Raw genomic sequence first — 12,464 nt, forward strand, 5'->3', positions numbered from 1 at the left:
GTAAGGAAAAAGATGGGCCAGGCAGGGCAGAGTTATTGGCTGCAATTCTAGTAGAAGCTGTGTGGTTTGTGTGAGTATGTGCAAAGTATGCTCATAATTTCTCCTGTCAATTCCCTGTTTTCCTGAACCTTTCCCTTCAAATGAAGACAGGCTCTGAATCTTTGCTGATCTGGCCCTGCTACATTTTTATTGGTAAAACACCACGTTGTGCTCTGCTTTTAATATATTCATTTCTTAACATTTTAAGTGGGAAAAAAAATTGCCACTGTTCTGTGTAACATTTAAACATCACTATTTACAGCACAGGCTTCTCCAAATGGGTTGCACTGATGTTGCCCTGAAAAAGCACAGTACAGATGGGACAAGGCTAGGCTGTGACATTTTTTATGAGCAGTGGGAAAATCCCCTCAGGGCAATCATTTGCTTTGCTACACAAAGGCATTCCAGGGCAGACTCAACAGCAGTCTCTAGAATACCTTCCTCTGGAATACATCCTAGTTATTTGGATGTAAAACTGAGGGCTTCATCAGTGCTATATAGGCAGTACTTCCATAAAAATATCTATCCATTGTTTGTTTCTATGCATTTTGTTTCCCATGCATCTTTGTTCTCAAAGGAAATCCAGATTGTCTTGGGTTGTTTGCCCTATTGTGTTTTCCAGAATTGAAGGTACTTTTCTCTTGCTTTTAGTAGCCCCTTATATGTTTGCTATAAATCCAACATTCCTGGAAATTAAAAAAAGGGTATGCCTGCCTTCTGCTTGAACCTGATCTTTCCATTGAAACCTGCTCTTATTCCCTACCCATCCTTTCTCTGGGTGTCAGAACTTCAAGCTTCTGATTTATATTGCAGGATTAAAGAAGGGTGTCTCAAAGAATCAGGCTTTGAATAAATACTTGAATTTTGATAGAGTGAGGACAAGGGCGATCCCTGCCCAGTAGCAGTCCTGCTCGCAGCCCTTGCTTCTCCCCCTTCTCTGTGAGGGCTCCTGTGTGTGAGAATGTAGACCCTTGAACATACATGCCTGCACCTTCACAGGAAAGTGAAGCTGTTGTGTTCTTCATTCACTGTATTCTACCAACTTTAATTTCATGAGGTACACAGAACAGATACGAATAATAAACTCTTAAGTTATGGTCACAAAAGAGAAGGAGGAATAGCAGCCTTTTTTCTGTTTCGCTGTTTTTTATATCTTCTCTGATTTTGTATCTTTCTTCATTTTGTTCAGATCAGGTATACTTTGTAAAACCACCCTCTGCTTTTTTTCATGTGTTAGTTTTATAAGAGAATAAACTCTTTGGACACTTAAGTGAGTTGGAGTGCAGTTTAAAAAAATTTAGTACTCTGTTTGCCTAATTGCTCTTATCAGAATAATTTTTCATTCAGCATCTGTCCCTGCTGGTTAGCACAGCAGCACCAGTGGCACAGGTCAGAGTGTGGAAAGGGTGGTAGAACCACACTATTCTTTGTGTACTGAGTCATACCTGCTGCAAACAGCATAAGCTGCAGTATATTCAGATGTAATGTGTGGGACAGCAGACTCTGAGACTAGATGAAATAAAGGAATGGGTTATGGTTTTTTATTGATTGAATAAATGTTTAATCAATATCTACCTGAGGCCAGATTTGCGTTGTAGCTGAGCCCACTGATTAGTATCACGGCTGTGAATGCCACAATCAAATTCTCACTGATTTTAGACAGTCCTTAAAAATAACTTGCGAAACTACAAGGTGATATTAGCTTCCTATAGATCTTTCACCTTATTAGTTTTTAGGTTTAATTATATCCCTACTTGTTCTCTATCTCTCCCAGGCCTGCCTCCCCCATCTCACAAACATGTGTACAAATGATGTACACAGTATATTGAAGACCCAAAGGTGCTTTGCAAGTTGTGAATTTTATTCTCTCTTTTAAGCCATTACCTTCCTGTGAAGGAACGTGATGAGCCGGCTAAGCCAGTTGTCTGGCTGTGTCACATAACTGCAGCAGTTCAAGGCATTCCAACTCAAGGAAGGTTTGGAGCTTCAAATCTCAATATCCTTTTCTCCTGCAAAACATCTTTTCCATCCCTATCCCAGAAATATGCCTAAAGAAGCAGCTAGAGCCTTTATATATATGCACACGTGGGAAAACAGATGCCGGGTAAAAAAATAAAAAAGCAACTGTGATGGGGAAAGTCATCTGTTTCTTGTGACCTTCTAATTCTGCTATACTAGTCCTCCGGAGGACGTTACTGTCAGTGGCATTTACATCTTTGAACTGAAGGGGGTGTGTGGCTGTGATATGAGGGCGTTCATCTCTGAACTGAAAATGTTGGTGGACTCAATTCCCCCAGTTCCTGTTTGCAACAGAGAAATATTGGCTTCCCAGAGCTTTTGTTTCTTTTTAAGATCTAGCTTTTGTTTTCTGCAAAATATAAGTGTGTGAGAGACAATTGTCAGGCTTCACCGTGGTCTTACAATTAACAATTGACCAGCATTTCTGGGAGGAAAACAAATCAGTGCAAATGAGGGTGGGGAGAGCAGGACAAGCCTGTCCTGGCTGCATTGCATGACACATGCATGTCCCAGGCTGGCCAGTGCTCAGTGAGGAAAAAATCCTCATCTTTCCATTGATAAAACTGTTGTAAGGTCCTAGCCAAGACAATGTACAAGGAGATTTTCCATCATTCAGAAAGGAAAAGCAAAAGGTAGAATTACCTTTTACGTGCTGTTTCAGCAGTGAATTAAATCTCTTTCTACTGTTGTATTTTATTTTTATTATGATTATTCCACAGTTCTTATGTTATGTATCTCTGTCTCCTGTTGTGCCACAACAAATTCCTAATTACTTTTTGATAATTCTTTCAGAAATCGTATTTTCCCATATCAATAAATCAACATAGATGTCTTCTGAGGTGTAAAGGCCAAACTCGCTATACAACTCCAGGTAAGGTTTGCTTTGTAACAACGACCAGATTTTGCCAACTGAAGCTTGTGTGTGTTCAGTATATCTGAAAACAATGCTTGCTCTTCAGAGTTGATACTTTGACATCCCATTTTACTCCACAAAGAAAAATAGTTTAAGCTTTATTTGAAAAACTCTTGAAATGTGATTTATCAGCTAGGAGAGCACTCAGTTATAATTTGAGATTATAAGGTTTGTGCAAGTTTGCATATTAATAAATAATAATACATCTGCCATTCAGGTCTTGTTTCTGGGAGTTGGAGTGGAAGAGCAGATATTGTAACCTCTGCAGTTTTGCTTTTGCCTGAGGCAAGATCTTGGCTCCATGGAAAGCAGTGGCAAATCTTGCATGAGTTAGGGACACAGGATTTCATCTCAGTTTTTCAGTGTTATAGTGGGCACCATGCACCAATGACCAGTCTGTCTGAACCTCCATAGTATCTACAATTGTTATCTATTGGGATGAAGTTCCAGTGCTTACATTACCAAAGAAAATCCTTCAGGTAGATTTATTAACACTGAGGCTAAAGATAAATCATACGGTGCCTTTCAACCCAAGCACAGCATGTGTATGCATGTGTACTCCACATCTCACCTGATCTAAGCGCTCCATGAATGCAACAGTACACATTGTTTCCAGAACACCAAAATTTCTTTTTCAATTTTACTGTTCCATTTCTTTCCACAGTTTAGTGCTAGATCAATAATTGTCAGGGCCCTGAGTGCCAAAAAGGTCTAGGGACCATGATTAGTTTCACCTGGGGCTTCCCCTTACATGCCCTGCCCATGGAGACACAGAAGCACAGGCCAGGGACTCTATTTAATCTCAGCCCTTGTTAGTTCAGGCTGCTTCTTGAGAATAATAAATTTTGTGATTCAGGAAAAAAAAACTCCACCCTGGAAAAGAAGTGCTTAAGGTCAGATTAAAAGATTTTTGTGGTGGTTAAAGAAATAGAATAAAACTTATGGAGAATGTTAGCCTAATGTTTTACAAATGAGATATATACCAAAATAAAAGAGTAAATATTTTTGTGGGGTTTTTTGGCTTGGTTTGTTTGGTGGGTTTTTTCCTCTTTGTTTGTTTGTAGCTGTTGGCCTCGCTTTTAAATAATTTGTATTTTAATTTGGTAACATTTTAACTGAAAAAAAATCCCATCAGAATGAAAAGTGATGCCTACAATATATTGTGAAGAAACAGTTGTTTCTAGAATGGTATTTGTCTACAAATACATCATCTGGCTGGGGGAAAGGCCAGTAGTGATCTCTTTACCTTCCCTATTGTTCTTACCTACAGTAGGAGCTGTATGGGAACTTGATGGCTCCTGACCTGCACACTGCTGGTTACTGCCTTCTCTTTTTCAAGATTTGTTTTGACGGAAGGCTAGATTCAGCCCACTTCTTTATAAGTTCAAGAATACAGTGCATTATGCATTCTGAATAATGGTTTCTCTATGTGTGTTTTAGCTTCTTCTGTTATTCTTCCTATTTCTTCATACTGTTTTTTGTAAGAACAATACTTTGCAGTACTCTCATCCGTTGACTTCATAATTATTTTTTAATAATCTTCTTGACCTTTTTCACTAGCAACCAAGTATTTGTTAAAGACCCACTGAGAATGGAAAGAAGATGAGGGTATAAATACTTCCTTGAAGTAAGTATATTTCCATTTTTCACATGAAACTTCTTTAGCGGATGTTGTTCTTAAAATATACAACTGACATAAACCCAAAGCAGCTACAAGAAATAAATTTCTCACAAAGAATGCCAGCCTACAGAAACATTACAATGAGCTAGAGCATGTTTTTTTAATCACAAATACCCCAAGCAGCATACAATTGCCTTATTTTTGTACAATGCCTATAACTAATGCACTGTCAGGAAAAAGAATCCAAATTCCTAAAAATAATTTTGAATAATTAATTACAGCCACCTGTTTAAACGGAATGTCTCAAACACCTAAGGCATCAGGATCTGCAAGAGAATAATTCAACAAAACAATAACATCCAGGTAAATTCAAGGTGAACACATGCTGGAAACTTGCAAATGCTGGTGAGTTTATTCAAGATTTTCAGCTTGGCCAGTGGGATAAAAAAGAAAATTGATTATATTTTCAAGGCAAGTACCATGGTGAGACAATGCTGTCTGAATAGTGGGCTGAGTGGCTTCACTTATTACCCTACTGAATAGTCCAGGGGAATAAAACTCTGCATGTGTCTGCCAAAGAGCCACTCTTTTGAAGTCTTGGATCCCAGGCTATGTTCTTCCAGGCTGAGTTAATTCGTAGCTGAACATTATTCATCTTGAGGTAGAGACTGGTAAACAAGTGGGAGTTTCTTTGTGGTGTGGGAGATGCCCTTTCCTCCCCCCCTCCCCCCAGTACATAGTTAGGGTTACCTGATTTTTCTTTTTTATTGTCTATTGCAGTGATAGTTGTTGTTTGGTGTCTTTGTAGTTTATGAACTGAGGGAAGGAAGGAAGGATGGACACAGCAGTCAATATGCCTGCAAATGTTGCTTAAAACCTCTTCTCTTTGGTATTGGCTACTGCTATCCCCTGTGTAGAAGGGGGTGCAGATGATGATACCTACAGCTCATTAACTCCTTTGATTTAGTAACAGCAAAAGTACTTTTGTGTTAGATAGAAATAACTCATTGAGTTAAGGAGGCCTGATGGAGTAACCCAAAATAGAAAAGAAGGCAGAAAATTTGGGCAAAACTTTTTTGGTAGTGTTCCTTATTCTAAATTCTAGTTGACTTTATCAACAAGTTTGTTTTTGTTTGTATCAGGCTGCAAAAATTCCAGAATTTTGGAAACAGAATAGATGAGAAGGGAATCATCTGAATGCTTATTCAAAGTCTGAATGCTCTCTACAGTAACAATTGTCAATTGTTAAAAGGAAATACTTGTAGGAAAGGAAATACTACTATATTTATTGTTAATAAACCTTCAGTAAATTGGATCTTAAAATCATTGAAAAGCAAAGTTTAGCCTAGTTACGTGTGTAACAGTGCAGAAGTTACTCCTAATGCAACTGCAGGAATGGGACTTTTGGCACTGATACATGTAGGATTCAGCCCTGTTTTTGAAGCTTCTTTTCCATGTTGACTTGATTCAAACCAGGTGATGGGACAAAATTAATTTTTAAAATATTTGAAATGTGTGAAAGAAGATATAATAACTGTTTTTCCTTGGGAATTTCTATATGTTGTGCATTTTATCAGTCTCCTTTCATAGTAATCCAAGTATTGTGTCCCAAGTAACAGTTGAAAAGGATCCTAAATACAGAAAGTTTCCAGATCATTCAAAATGTTCTGAGAGTCTGAATTCTGCCCTGCATTTCGGAAATGTTCTCCCAGACTGGGAGGCAGACTGGTTTGGAAGAATGCACAGAACAGGGAATCAGGAATGACTGGTGAACTTCCAGAGACCCGCTGCATGGCCTTGGGCAGTCACTCTGCTCCTTGCCTCTTTTCCTTCTCACACTAAATGACCTTGGGTGCATGTCAGGGCAGGAAGGTGGGAAGAAGCATGGCAGGATCATTGGTGTCTTTCTCAAGTCTGCCTTTATGCAGAACAGAAGTGTGACTGTTCTGCAGGCACTTTGCTCCTCCTTAGGCAGGGAAAGGGTAAGAGCTGCCTTAGCAAGTTCAGTGTTAAGAACTACAATTTCCAGCAAACAGTTCCTCTCTGATTGCTAAATGGGTTAAGTTTGTTTCCTTTTACAGATGTAAAAAACAAGAGGTGACTTGAGAGGTTCTCAGTTGTGCTTTTGTGTCTTAGGAGGATGTGTCAGGTATACTATTAGTCAGTCTTGTTCTCTCATTTCAATAACATACTTCTAAAGTACCACACAAGAAATTTCTCTGTAGAAAGAGAACTAGAGCAAAACTATGTTTGTAGCCCAAGCTTCTAAATAGCCAGGCTGTACACTAACCTTTAGACCATATCTTTAAAATAGGAGCTAATGAGGCTTGAGCTTCACCAGACAATAATAAGTGCTCATGTGAAAGTTATCAAATATCGCTACTGCACCTCAGAGGATAAGTTCTGTTGTTTTGTAGCTTCATCCCTACTAAGCCATAACCCATATCTAGTTATCTAGTAAATGTTTCCCAGACCACTCTGGCTCTTCTTGTGTGGGACATATACAGCCCTTAATATCACTGCTCACTGGGTCATTCTTTATATCTTAAGGTCAGATTTTAGTTGGTGTGGGCTTGTTATCTTCAGTGACTTGTGCCAGAGAGGGTAAAAATAGGTCCAAACTTGGATGTGTGGAATACATTTCATCTACTTTTATAACATTGAAGGGAAAAATACATCTATCATATGTGTTGTTCCCAATTCTTACCCTATTTTGCTTTACTGAGAATCAGTGCTTTTAAGCATCAGAGATACCTTGAACCTCTTCTCTCCAACTCCCTTCTCATCCACCAAATTTTGGAATCCTTCTAATAAACTACAGAACAGAATTAACTGGATGTAGTCAAGACTCACAGCAAAGTTTCTACAGCAATCAGGCCCCAAGAATGTATATTAGTCTGTCTCTTCTGGTATGATAGAAGAAATAATAGATCAAAAGTCTCTGAGACAATTTCAGAATTGATCAGTTTATGAAAAAGGTCTGATTTTGTAAGTGGTTGACAGTGATTTCTGAATGGTGAGAGCATTGACAGAGCAGTGAAGACCAATGAAGCCTTTGTCTTGTCTACGTCTGATGGAAAATAGAAGTTTTAAGGTTTTACCTGTGTTCACAAAACTACTGAAATAGGTGTGTAATCTGCTTTCTCAAAACACACATAACTGCTGTACCTGAGAAAGAATAGATGTTGCAATGACATGAAGAACTAAACATTGATAGCAGAACAAAGACCAAAATTCTGACTTCATCTGCTTTGGTGCAGCCACACAGAAGCACATCACAGCCACACTGAGTGGCCATTTTTGTTAATCTTCAGCCAGTTTATATGCATGGCACTGTGCTGTGCATTTTTATATGCTGTACAGGAGCCTGGAGTTCAAAAACCAGCCCTGACATTTGCCTCGTTCTACTCTGCCTTTCTTATGCAGGACTGGCAGAAGCACTCATAGTCTGCTGGTACCAGAGTGGTTCTGTAACCTGCCCACAACAGCCTCCCAGTGACCCTGCTTTGCTGTCTTGCCCACAAAAATGATAGCCTCAAGTGAACTGCCTATTGACATTGAAGTCTAGCCTCAGACAGCTCTGGAGATATGCCCAAGAGTTGTTTCAGACAATGCTTGTTGGCTTACTCCAAACTCATTCAAAGAATCAGTTTCACTATCTGGTGGCACAGACCATTGTGTTCTGGGGCCTAAGAACATTCCTGAAAATGCAAGGTATTTCCCACATTGATGGATCTCAAGCTGCTACAGAATTTCTGCTGATAAAGATGCTTTAAAAGTATTTAAACAGTATTTAAAAATGTCAAACATTCAATAAATTTAGTTTTTATTACAGTGGAGATGGACAAGTGTAGCCAGAAATTTGAAATATGATGGTATCGAGACTAAGTAAAAACACTAAGAGCTTTCCTGTCACTCTAGAACTCAAATGGATATTGAAGCTTTTACCACCTGAGCTGATGGTGGGAATAACTGGATGTGCTGCTTTATCATAGTTGTGCACTGCTTTTGTGGGAGAGTCTTTGTTCTCTTTTCCTAAATTACAGGAAAAATTGAATGGAGTAGGAAAGACATGTAATTTGGAAAGGACTGGCAGTGAAAATTACTTTTCCCCCTTAAAATTATGAAGTACTCAAAATCTCAACTTTCTGTTCAGATTTGAAATGGAAATTTGGATTTTTTTTAATCCTAAAATTTTGTTAAATCAGGAAAGCATTTTCTGCCCAACTCTAAGCAAAGTATTGCAATAAACCTTCAAACAGAACATCACTAAAAAGCCGAAAGTGATTCTGAAACCCATCAGAAGTCCTAGAGAAAACTTGGTGGCACAGAAGAGGTTGGCTTCAATTTGCAAGAAAATAAAGTCTTCATAGCTTTAGAAGTGACAAAAAATAGCTGAGTAAAGGCTCAAGGAGTTGTGTCTGCAGCAAAGGAAGTGGGTGGACAGATCCCTGTATACTATAGTGCTGTGAGATGTGAAATTGCTAAAATAGCCCCTGCCTAATGTAATCACCTTTCAAAGAATATTTGAGAGGCATTTTGTCAGTGAAATATAAACAAAGGCTATGTTTGAAATTTGAAACTTGTCCAAAGTAATTTTTCTTTCAAAGGCTGTTTCCCCTGCTTGTGCTTGTTCTAGTGCTTTGAAAAGGCATGTTTTTAGAGGACAAGCTATTTTAATTGTTTATTAAAAAAAACCCCAACAAAACAACAACCAAACAAAAACCTTTTACAAAGCAGTAAGGAACACCAAATGCATCTCTGAACAACTTCACTTTTCTAGCACAATAGAAACTGCATTAAAGCAGCCGTTACCCAAGAACTTTTAGACACTTTCTCTAGAGCAGAGATCTCATGAGAATGTAGAGAGAACAGCAGGCATGGTTACAATATTTTTTTTGCCATTTACAAATAGGCTGTATCAGGACAATATCTTCTGATCTTAGAATGATTTCTCATTCTAAGACATTCCAGCTTGCATTACAAACTAGTAGCAGGATCCCTTAACTGTGCCTGTGTAAGACTTCAGGCTTCAAAGGCAGTGCTGTGTTTAGGCTGACATAGGATCATGACCTTGACCCAGAGACAAATTATTTACTGTGGTCACTTCAACTTGTGCTGAACAGGAACTATGGAGAGAAAAGGGAGCAAACTGCCTAATATCATCTATCTTAGCTGTTGCTTAGAGCAGGAAAATAAAAACCATAAACCACAAAAAACACCTTGCCTCTTTCTGGAACTAAAATTTTGTTGAGTGTTGAATTATGGAGGACATAAGTCAACACTTGAGCTAGGATTCTGAATACAGTTAACTCTAGAGTATTTCAAGTATCCTCTGATATCTCTTGCAATCACTAATGATCACTTTTTTCTTCTTGAACACTGAAGTTTATGAGCACCAGGAATAGTGACACATGGTTTCTCATGGCTTTTGTCTGGCATTGGACTAGGAGTCATGACAGGTTTTTTGCTGCAGGTGGCCCATTTATATCTGCTTTCTTTCTCAGTTGGTTCTTATCTAATGAGACAGTTAGTCTTGCAACTTTTCTTATGGCAGGTCACACTGGGGGAGAAATTACAGGAGTTCCCTCTTCTACCTTTCTCCTTACTCTTCACTGCTGGCAGGAACTTACTGATCCCTTTCACCTCTGTACTTCAGGTCTTTCTTGTGAATTTTAAATGATTGTTTGTTTGAACCATCGCCCACAGGTTTTTAGAGGGAGTTGTGAATGTGTCATGACTGTGTGAGATTTGATTTACAGGAAACTGAGGGGGCAGAAGAAGTCACTGGTGCTTTCTGCAGGCATTGGTGGAAATTATCTCAGAAAGAAACCTGTTCATTTGTGGGCACTAGCATAGTTTTTCTTTGTTGCAATGGGAATCACCGAAAAGTTTCTATTGTATATTCTACCCTTTTTGTGCTTGGAGAGTAAAAAAATGTAGGAGTCATATTCCCCCTGAGAGGGCACTCACCATAGATCTCCTCAGACCCTTTACCATCTTCCTAGGAAATCCTTGATTATACAGAACTGGGGGGCAGAGACTGAATTGCAAGCTACTAGGGACTCCCACTGCCATCTCCAAGAGAAAAGGCATGCCACTGCCACTTGATGGCTTTATCCTGCTCTACATGGCCACTCAGATGGCCAGCTGCAGCCTGAACTAAATCCTTAAGAACTTGTAGAAATTAGTTGTGTGTTACTCAGCAGTCATGAATATATGAAAGAGAAATACAGCCTAGCAGTTGCACAGTTACTTTACATGCCTGGTTTCCCATGAAGTCTACTTGCTCTTTTGATTATATCTTAGCTGTTGGTTCTAATTTTTGTAAAGGTTTCAGGAAGCTTGTTTTAGCTGGAGTGAGTGAATTGTCTTGGCAGAAATGAGGCAAAAGTTAAGAGGAAGGGTCTACTACATTTTGCAGGCATCGTACGTTGACTTAATTGAAATATGTTAATATAAATAGACTTTAGAATTCCTCTCCTCTCTCTTTCCAAGTTGAAAGCCACCCATGATCGCAGTGATGCCAAGGGCTGTTGGGTGTCAGAGGGGAGGTGGTGGAGCGCAGGGTGATGCCTTGAGAGGCTACCTAGAACAGAGGCTAGACAGTGTTAAAGGATTGAAGTAGGTTTTTATTAAAAAGGCCTTCAAAGAATACACCTTGAGCAGTACAAGAGCCTGGCCAAGGCCACAGGACTTTTTCACACTTTTATAGGTTTTGGTTCGTTTACATATTTGGGTTAATTGTCCAATTACAGCTTTAGGTATGAAGTCCCATCCTCCCAAATTGCTGTCCTCAATTTGCTGTTGTTTATGGTTTTGGGCCTGAAGCTGTAATGGTGTCCTTGTTTCTCAGGCTGGAAAAGGATTGTTTTGCCTAACAGAACAACTTGCTAACACTTTATATAAAGTTCAGAGTTGTATACTAATGCAATACAAAATCTGGAAAATATGACAGTTGAAAAAACTTAAGGCATCAAGGGTGCAGCCTGTAGGGTCGGGCTGGCCCGGCCCAGTGCTGCACTCCCCTGTTTGCTTTGTGGGAGTGGACAGGCGCTGGGAGTTCGTTGGGATTTTACTGTCGAAGCTTTCTAAAGCGGTGTAAATGTGTGTGCACAAGCTGCCGGGCAGGCCTATAAAAACAGGACCACATAATCAAGGTGAAAATTGAGAAAGTGATTTATTTGGTTCTTGTCCTCGTCAGTGAGGTCGAGAACCCCCTGACCCGGTCGTCTGGCCGGCGCTCGGCTTCTCACGGCCGTAGTGGGGCTGAGCGCTGGAGGAGGCGGGGGTCGGGAGCCTCTGTGCCGCTGCGGGCTCGGCCGAGGCACCCGAGCCCCGCGGGGCCGGCGCGCAGCAACCCGGGCTTCTACCGGTGTTCGGGCCCTGCCGCAAGTCTGCTTTGGTTCGTACGCTTCAGTAGTAACAAAGTAGTCCGCAAATATTTGTTTGTCTGTGGGCGCCCCACAGGCAAATGCGCCGGGAGGTGCTCCCAGGCGCTCGCTTCCCAGCCTTTGGCGAAGCCTGCGAGCCGGAGGGCTCCTGTTCCTTCGGCGCGGAGTCCCGCGGGAGAGCTGGACCACCCTCCTGCTGGAGGTGCCGTGGCTGCTGACAGCTCCCTGACACAGGCACGGGCCACGGCCTGACGACCTCTGGCGTGGGCACGGAGAGGACAAACGGGGGACACATGGTGGGTCTGGGTGGGTTGTGTAGCAGAGGCATCCATGCCTCCATCTTTCTTGAAGCCAGACTGGCAGTGCGATGCCCCTGCACCCCTCACCCCTTTCTCCAGCTGATATAGCTGCATATACTGCAGATCGGAGGAAAACACCCGGCGGTGAAAACCTGGGAAAACCCCTTCCACTTTTTGGT

The sequence above is a fragment of the Lonchura striata genome, chromosome 8, assembly GCF_046129695.1.
Source record: "Lonchura striata isolate bLonStr1 chromosome 8, bLonStr1.mat, whole genome shotgun sequence".
NCBI classification, from domain to species: Eukaryota; Metazoa; Chordata; class Aves; order Passeriformes; family Estrildidae; genus Lonchura; species Lonchura striata.